Source organism: Bidens hawaiensis, unplaced genomic scaffold (assembly GCF_021521415.1).
Source record: "Bidens hawaiensis isolate Kalapana, Puna unplaced genomic scaffold, B.hawaiensis_p1.1 tig00012729_1, whole genome shotgun sequence".
NCBI classification, from domain to species: Eukaryota; Viridiplantae; Streptophyta; class Magnoliopsida; order Asterales; family Asteraceae; genus Bidens; species Bidens hawaiensis.
Genome location: NW_027492054.1, coordinates 151,432 through 161,442, shown reverse-complemented (window position 1 = coordinate 161,442; position 10,011 = coordinate 151,432). Strand labels below are relative to the sequence as shown.

The 10,011-nt window shown below is 36.1% G+C and overlaps 1 pseudogene across 1 annotated transcript; it reads right to left on the bottom strand.

The window, feature by feature from the left end:
• Positions 1-5,354: 5,354 nt before the first annotated feature.
• LOC143541992 (O-fucosyltransferase 30-like) lies at positions 5,355-7,602 on the bottom strand (annotated as a pseudogene). The gene is made up of 2 exons (XR_013136838.1): positions 7,208-7,602; positions 5,355-6,953 (listed from the first exon to the last, which is right to left on the bottom strand). The product of XR_013136838.1 is annotated as an O-fucosyltransferase 30-like (transcript).
• Between the last annotated feature and the right edge of the window lie 2,409 nt (positions 7,603-10,011).

Sequence of the window (10,011 nt, the reverse complement as noted above, 5' to 3'; positions counted from 1 at the left end):
ACGAACTAAAAAAGACTGATGAACTAAAAAAAGTAGTAAACAAATGTTTGTCAACAAAAGGATGTGAAATACTAAAGCCATTTCTAGAGTAAACCCGGTTTTTTTTAGCAAACCCCTCAATATGTTCGTATAAGACAATACGAGACATATTAATGGTTTTTTTTAAAAAACTTCATCAATTCTGTCTTATTATGTTTTATTTTAATTATTTTATGTTTTTTTCCTTTTTCTTTTTATGTTTTTTTTTGTTTTTCTTTTTGTTTTATTGTTTTTATATTATAATTTTGCTTAAAAAGATGTTTTTTTATAACAACTTTTTTTTACAAAAATAATAAACACGTATATACACCAAACCAAAACATTATTATATACAAAATATCGAGTTTGTACAAAATAAAACAAAATATATACAAACTATAAAAACTATGTGTAGTCGATCGATGTGTAAACTTCGCATCGTGAACATCAACGTGGTCGTCGGCCCTGCGTCTGACGCCAGATCCCTGAGTGTCGTCGTCCCGCCCGCGTCTAACGCCCGACATGCTCGCCTCGTGGTAAAAAACGTTTAATAATAATTAGAAAAAGTGTTTTCCTTATCGAATATACATTGGAAGTTGTTTTAGATTGTGATGAATATGTTGAAGGATTTCGAGGATAGGATCGATGGAAATGATGCGATGACAGGGGTAGTGTCAAGTGAGATGATTACTTGGATTTACATTAATGAGAGGAGGGGAAGGAAAGAAGAAGAAATGTTAAAGTATCATGTTTCAGAGATTTTTTAAAAAGAGAATGGGAGGGGAGGGAAAATAATAGAAAATTTAAACATATATTCAATTACTAAATTGCTCTTAAAATAATCCACTCAAATTGATGAGATTAAAAGAGAAAATATTTTCAATTACTGAATTGCTCTTAAAACTAATTTTAATTTAGTTTTACTTAAAGGGTATGATAATAAAACTATAACTTTCTTTTTTTTTTCTTTCAACTCGGGAACACATAAAATATGTAAATTCCTTGATTTTCCTTTCCTTCTCATTAAACTCGGGAACACAAAAAAAAAAAACTTTTCATCTCCTTTCTTCTCTCGTAATTTACTTCCCTCCTCTCGTTATGAAGGGAGAGTAACTATGTTCTACTTTAAGGAAGAAGAAACATTTCTTCAAATGCTACACGTTTTGAAATTATTACTTTATTAGTAGCATCACGTTGATTAAGGGTGTGTAAGAAACAGAAAAAACCATTCTTAAAACTGAAAAAATTGAAAATTTCAAAACGAAATAACCGAACCGAAACAAAAACCGACGGTTTGATTTTATGTTTTTGTAAAAACCGAACTAACAGTTCGGTTTTGGTTTTCCATGTATTAAAAACCGAAAAAACCGAACCGAATTCCTAAAATTTTATTTTGTTTATTTTTTATTTTAAGCAACTTATAAGAATTTGATAAATATGTAACTCAAATAGTTTTGGCCAAATGTATAATAGTATATTAGTTAACAATGAACAAAATTATTTATACTTATTCATTATTTTTTGCTAACTTTTTTTCCGGCCTCAAATTTTCAAGCTCAAATAGTAAAACCCGAAACCGAACCGTAACCATTGAAAACCGAAACCGAAAAAACCAAAACAGAACGGTTTCAAAAAATCCAAAAACCTAAGTTTTGGTTTTCGGTTTAGTTTTAGCCTAAAACCGCACCATGAATACCCCTAACGTTGATGAATGAGAATTCTACGAAGCACATGTAACGTATGGTAATTTGGGTAGAAATGTAGAATGATTACACACAAAATGAGAGAAAACTTCAAATTCACAATCATATATTCTATTATTATGTGATGCAACGAAAATCATTACATTCGTTCGATAAAAACCCAAAAAGACTTCATGTTTGACGATCAATAATATAACAGGATGTCTATACATCCATACGTCAATTTATTTAAAGCACACAAACTTTACTTATGCTTCACTCCGCTTTCATATGAAATTCAGTGACTTTAAGGACTAACCATTTACGATTGCCCCACCTGCAAAAAAGGAAATACAATCACCGTCTTCTCGTGATATCATTGACACGAACAAGACGGAAAAAAACAGAAGAAGAAGCACACTACAACATACATTGATCGATTTGCACTCATTTTGTACATGACGTACTCTTAAAACACTTCACTATTTTTAAGTCACATTGCTCACATTTTTGTTACATGAAATGTGAAAGAATATTGAAGCCGTATCAATATTTACCTTATGATTGAATAACGATAGTTAGAATTTGGGAATGAATTTAAAAATCAAGGAGGTGCATTTAAATTTGGTGAATAAAAGTTGGTTTTATTTTATGTGTAAAAACTTAATATTTTAAAAAATTAGTTAATTAGACCATGTGTAGTCATAAAGCTCCATTACCAGGGGTTATGCGCCACGTGGCGCCCAGTCATTATTAATTTTATTTGTTTTTTTAAATACTAAATCATTTAAATAAATTAACATAAAATTAAAAATTACATTAAACTTCCAAATAAAAAATACATTAAACTAAATTAAAAATAAAATACATCAAATTAAAAATAAAAAAACATAAATAATACTAATAAAACTAAAACTCATTTATATTTTTCTAAAATTTTCGCTCGTCGAGTAGCTTTTAGAGATTGGACTATCGGGTCGTATTCGGATAGCTCGTTTGATAAAATCTCGATGTCTTTGTCCATCTCATTCCTTCGAAGTAGGTCGACGACGTCCAAATTTACTTGAAGTCGTTGGGTTCCAAGTTGGTGTAAATCTTGGAGTCGAGAGTTCATTAATTGGAATTGGCTTTCCAATTCGGGATTCGAACCCGTTGCCGACGACGAACCGGCCCCATTCCCCTTTCCTTTGCCTTTGGTTCTTCTACCCCCCGGCCGAGGCATGTCGGTAGTATTCACAGGGTCATTATCGCTTAAGTTGAAGTTTCGAGCGTCGGAACGGGGCGTGTCTGGATCAACCGAAGAAGATGTTTTAGACTTTTTTTACGCGGACCACCTTCGGCTTCGGCTTCGGCTTCGGCATCCAACACCAAGCCCCATTTTGGGTGAAACCTCAATAGATCTTTCCAAATGCCAAAGTAGTTGAAAGTCCCGCTGACCTTATGTTGAAACTCAACCAACGCGTTATCCATGACTTCCGCATCCGAGACACCGCTACTCCTAGTTCGATTCATCCGAGAGAAAACCGTATGGAAAGCCATGCATTTGGTGTTTATGTCGCCCCATTTCGACAGTAGCGAATCTTTTTCTCGACGCGAGTCCCCGCCAAGGTTGTGAAACCTCTCTATAATTTTGTGCCAAAATACCCCCGTTTTTTGATAGTTCGCTAAAAAAATAAAAACATTACAAGTTTAATGTTTGTTATAAGAAATTTAAAAAAAAATATATGCATTTTAAAAACCTATCGCATTTGGCATCTTCCGATATTTGGCACCAAGCACGAGCACATAGTACGCACTCGTCGATACTCCACGCTATCACCGTCTTTTTAACCCGAGGTTCGCCGGCGGGCTTCTTTGCGTGTTTTTTCGAACGCCCGCATTGGCTCGAACCGCCCTTGGGTTGTGTCTCCGGCACGAACTCGACCTCGGGTTGGGTCTCCGGGGCGGGTTGGGAACCCGAACCCGCAAAAATGTTTGTCATTGGGTTTTGGAAACCGGGTACCGCATTTGGCATAGAGTTTTGTAGAAGTGCAAAGTACGCGGCAATTTGCGGGTCATACATTTGCGGGACAGGTACGATTGGCGTCGGAGCGGTAGATTGGTTCGGTTGTGGATTTTGGTTGGCTTGGCGGGCATATTGACCGAAACCGAGAATATTTTGGTTGTTGTTTGGAAACATGATGGTAGAAATATTAGTGTAAAAGATATAAATATTTGTATAAATTGGTAGATTGGAAGGAATGTGTTAAAAAATATGAGTTTGGTTTGTTTATATAGTATAAATATAATTAATTAATTTTTTTTAAAACCCCAACGGCTCCAAGCCAACGGCTCCAAGACCAACGGTATTTTTTTTGGATCTGCGTGCCATTCTCGCGTTGTATCTAAAACGCACAAAAAAAAATTCAACATAACGCAGGGGGGGGGGGTGTACCCCCGCGTTTTCAACATAACGTGGCCAACAACGTGACCACTACACCTGGTCTTAGTGGTTTCTTTGATACGTAAAATGATATGCAATTTAAGTGCATCGATTGGAACTGATTACCATTAGGATGAAGAACTTGGCCGGTATAGTAGGAAGAGGTTTGCTCTGATGCAAGGAACACATACGTTGGAGCGACCTCATAAGGTTGACATGCCCTATTCATGGGCACACTTGACCCGAATGTTGCTATATCCTGGTCATTGAGTGCTGAAGCTTGCAGCGGTGTCCATATAGCTAGGACCAGGGGCCACACCATTTACGCGTATCTTCTTGTCGGCTAGATGCAATACTAGTGCCCTTGTGAAAGATACGATGGCTCCCTTTGTTGAAATGTAGTCAAGCCAACTTGGTGGGGTAACTGTGTATGCTAAGATTGATGTGGTGTTTATTTTAAATATGGTTTATTTCTAATTGTATGATCTCTTGATTTGATTGCCTCTTTAATCGAAACTTATTATGATTACGTGTTTGGTACTTTGGTTTGTTGCGTTAACGTTGAACACTTATGTGCCCTAGAGATAGATATGTATGAAATTGAGAAAAACATATTTGAAAATGAAAAAATCAAACCAAAGTATAGGAACCGATGGTTTGGTTTTATTTTTTTTTGTAAAAAACAAACTTGATTGGTTCGGTTTTTTATGTAATAAAAACCGAAAAAATCAATTTTGTAGATTATTATATTTTCTTATTTATTTTAGCTAATTTGTAGGAATTTAATAGACATGTAACTAAAAATAGTTACACCAAATGTATAATAATCATTTAGTAATTATTAGCAAACAAAATGATTTGGATCTAAATTCATTATTTTGGGTCAAAAAGTTTTTTAGCCCAAAATTTTTTAGCTCGAATTGAAAAACCAAAAAGCAAATACCAAACCGAACCCAAGCTGAAAACCCAAAAACAAATGGTCTTAGAAATTCGAAAACCAAAATTTTTTTTGTTTATGTCTAAAACCGACCTGACCTGACCCAAACCAAACTAAACTATGCACATCCATAACTTCCACTCAAGTTGTAGTGAAATACTTTTCCACTCACTTGGTTAACTTTTTAGTTTCTCCATGTACTTATTTATCCATGAAAATATACATCAAATGTTACACACACCTTGACATGAAGAAATGAGAGAAAATGTTGGTCCTAAACACTTTTTAAAGAGTAACAAATATGGATACATTTGATTTTTTTAATTATGAAACGTAAAATATATACGCCACAGTGCATCTGCCCAACCAAATCACGTATACCCATCAGTTTACACTTTTTACAATTCGTTGGCCGATAACTTTTTGGCTTTAATTATAACATTTCTTTAATTTCCTAATTAAATCTCAACTCTAACTACTAACCAATTAACATACATTTACTTTATTAACAAACATTTCACAAAACACATGTATCTAATATGTATGCATACGTTAATATTTTAGTGCGCACTCCCGCACAAAAGACAACATCCAACACACTATATGCACATGCAGCAGCGCACTCGCGTTGATAACCCATTACATGCCACATGCAAACCAGTACGAGGAGATAATTTATCTGAAGGTAAGGGGTTCACTCCGTTTTTTTATGCGCTTGTATTGAAATTTCAAAACTCGGCGGATTCTGATGACCCCCCCCCCCCTTTCACACTTTAAAAATGGCTCGATAGCATGCGTGTAATTTCTCCCAGTCATACGTGTTGCCTAACAAAGGGTCAACTTCCGCGAGAACATGTCTGTTTCTTTCTCATCATTGCAATGCTCTCTGCAATTGTGGATCCAGCAGTACCAACAAAACCAAGAGAAGCACAACTACAGTCTCTTCAACATGTAGAAGAACATCAGGTAACATTTGACCCTTGTGACAATCTTTCCAAATCCCATTATTAGTCAAACCTCCAACCTTCATACCATGATCTCCACTTAGAACTTTCTTAGCAGCTTCTTTAATCAAATCATCATTTTCTGAAAGAACAAATAACTTGAAAGAATCCATATCATTCGCTAGATCCCCTAAATAAGTCCCACTCCAATTACTCAAGGGCAAATCCGTCATTACAAAAACATGAACCGGCAAACTCTCTTTTTGTTTCAAAGAATCTAGCTTCTGTTTTAAACCCTGAAAAGTAGCCAGTCTATGGTTCTTAAACTGCCCATCTAATAATCTAAGCTGTGCACACAGAAACGGTGACTTTACTGTGTGAAAAGCATACGTTTTCCCTGCATCCAAAATCTCATTTACAAATGGAAGAAACTCAACTCTGTTTATCACAGATTGAATCCTTTGATCTCTAGACGCTTCATGTATATCAACGTATGACTCAGAGCCCTTATATGGGCTTGTAAAAAGTGAAGCAAATGATAAAATACTGGCTGAGTTTGCTCTAGAATTTGGACCGAGTGTATGAAGCACATCTTTCCTTCGCCTAACAAATGATATCTTCTTTTTCATTTTTAGTTGATCATCGGGTTGAAATGAATCCAATGACCCGTCTTCATTATCTTCTTTTTGGTATGTCCAAACTGTTGTCCTGCAATCATCTTGCACAGCATACACACAGTTGTTTATATCATACTGTTGTATCCAGATAGTAAGGATCCACATTGTTTTAGTTTTTCCAATAATGAATCTTCCATCTTTGAATCTTTAACACAAATATAGTTAACATCTATATCACAAAACAGAGATACAAAATAACGGAAATCCATAACTTGAAGTGCAGAATCAGAAACCAGTGATGAAAGATCAATTACATCCGCCATTGATAAGTATCTGCACAAAAACATGATTAGAGATCAAAACTACTAATATCATCATCATCATCATCATCATCATCATCATCGTACTCAGTATATCCCACCAATAGCAATGCTATGGTAGGGTCTGAGGAGGGTAAGATGTAGACAGCCTTACCTCTATCCCATAGGGATAGAGAGGCTGCTTCCGGTGAGACCCCCGGCTCGATCAAAACTACTAATATGTTGATAATAATAATAAACAATTAAAGAAAAAGAAAAATCAAAGACCTGTTGGTTCGCATGAGTTGAATGGCATGATCCCACGCCGCAGAGCGAATCTGATTTGGGTCAGAAACTCTAAACTTGGGGCAACTTCCGAGAACAACCGCATGGTGATCGAGAACAGGGGGGACAACCAGCGTCCGGTTAAGTATGGCGGCCATGATGACGGCGTTCTTGAACTCGGAGAGCTGGTTGCTGAATCCGCTGTGTGGGGCGTACCACAAGAACTTGTGGGTCAGGAGGCACTGGCTGCTGCTTGTTTCTGGAATGACACTGTAGTAGTTGTTGAAGATCAAGTAGAGGAGAATGAGTGTGATGATGGAGATGGAGATCAGATGGTGGCTGGATCTGGAATTAGTGATTTAGGGCTTCTTTCTCAATCTGTTGCTCAAAACTTCCATCTTCCTCTTGTTTCTACAAATGCCAAGGAAATCATTATTATCCAAACTATTTATTTAGGATATAAATCAAAACCTGCAAGACAAACGAGCTCGAATATACGATCTTGACTTGACTCGTTTATATTAAACCCTAGATTTTTATATAATAATAATAATAATAACAACAACAACAACTAGGGCTGTTCAAAACCGGATATCCGAAACCGAATATCCGAACCTTTCGGATAGTGAAAGTGATTTTCACTATCCGAATCCGAAACTTCTGATATCCGAAAAAGAATTAAAAAAAACTTGTTTTAACAAAGCCATTAACAAAGCAGGTAATTACTTAATTAGGTTTTATTCATGCAACAAAATTGAAATTAGCAACACATAAAGATAAAAACTAATTAGATATTATTTGAAAACCGTAAAAAAAGTGAAAACCTAAATCAATGGATAAACTCATAGATCTATGGTGCTGATTGATGTTACACACAATGCGGATTCAACAACCGATTGAATTCATAATTGAGCTCACAGTGTTATAGAGGTCGATGAGATTAAGGAGGTGGTGTTGCACTGCTGCGACGGCCGACGGTGGTGCTGCCGTGAAGAATGAGGGTTAAGGAAGGAGAGGGAGGCACGCCTGTTGTGTTTTTGTTTGTTTTTTTGTTTAATATAAAATAAAACTAAAATATAGGATAACTCAGATATCCGAAAATTCGGATAGTTCGGATACGGATAGTCGGATAATTCGGATACGAATTCAGATTCGGATAGTTTTAATCGTGACTAGTAGCATCATTTTCAATTTTAATGCATGTGTTTTATTTAGAGAGGGGTCATACTTCCTGAGATGATGCGTACTTAACACAAAATTTGTGGATTTGGTTTTAGTATAAGCTAGGAAGATTCCCGGCGCAGAGAGGGGTCATACTTCTTGAGATGATGCGTACTTAACACAAAATTTGTGGATTTGGTTTTAGTATAAGCTAGGAAAATTCCCGGCGCGCTGCGCCGAGTTGATATTATTGACATTGTACTCGTATACCTTATCAAATCATGCAGTGCGTCTGCGAGTCAAGGTGAATTCAATCGGTGCACGCGTTGAGGTTACGAATCAACGACACTTTGGTTTTATCTGGTTACGACGCCAAAAATTAAGCAAACCATAAATTTATCCACATACAAATACAACAATTTAACATATATAAATATAAAAAAATGCAGCGAACAAAAGAAAACATGCCCGAGTCAGTTGTGAACTGATACGAATTCGTTGATTCTTGAATTGAGGGACAAAAATAAGTTTTAAAAAACCCCGAGCATTGCGTTTGCAAGCTAACGTGAATTCCGTCGGAATCGACGTCGACACTAAATCGTACAATGAAAACCATCCGCTGTGGCGGTGAACCGACACGAGTTCGGTTAGTATCAGGTTACGCCATCGAAATTAAAACAATAAGTTAATCCATCAACACTCAAAATACAACAAGTTAACATATTTACATAAAAAAGACCGTGGCGAAAACCAAAAATATACATGCATTGTGGTCGTGACCTGAAGCGAATTCGTCCAGAATCGACGGACAAAAAAACCCCGCGAGGAAAAAAAGCATAGGTTGTGACCGCGAGCTGACACAAATCATTTACATAAAAAAGACCCTAGCGAAAACCAAAAATATATGCGCATTATGGTCTTGACTTGACGCGAATTCGTCCAGAATTAATGGACAAAGAAAAAACTCGCTGGGAAAAAAAATCCTAGGTTGCGACCAAGAGCTGACATGAATTTGGCCAGAATCACTTAATGGTATTAACGGTAAAAGAACTCGTATTTTACGCTTGCGAAACGACGCGAATTTAAAAACGAAAAGCAAATAAAAAAGACGACCAGCCACGTGAGGTCACGTGGACCAATAACGTTGTTAAGTCGCCAAATATCTTTTTATTATATATTAATAATAATAACAATAACATGAATAAATAATAATAATATTACATAATAATAAAGCTTCAATAACAATAATAATAATAATATATAATAACAATAATAATAAATAATTACAATAATAATAATAATAAATAGTATCCATATTCATATGTGGCCCGTTTTAACAAAAGGGGGTTAAAATGGGACATATATGCCGCATATAAGGACCCTTTTAACCATTTGTATCTCGATCTGAACATATAAGCTGCGTATAGTGCTATATGCGGCCTATAGGTTATGATATGGCAACCTAGGAATGTCAAAATCATAGGTTGTCAGTCGTACCCTATAGGTTGCGTATGGCACAATACGTGGCCTATTCCCCTTAATTTGGGGCGTATTGTGCCATACGCCATCTATCATGTCCACCATATAAGACAAGCACACCTTAATATGTGAGGTATAGTGTTGCGCGGTGTCCCCAGCAGGATCCC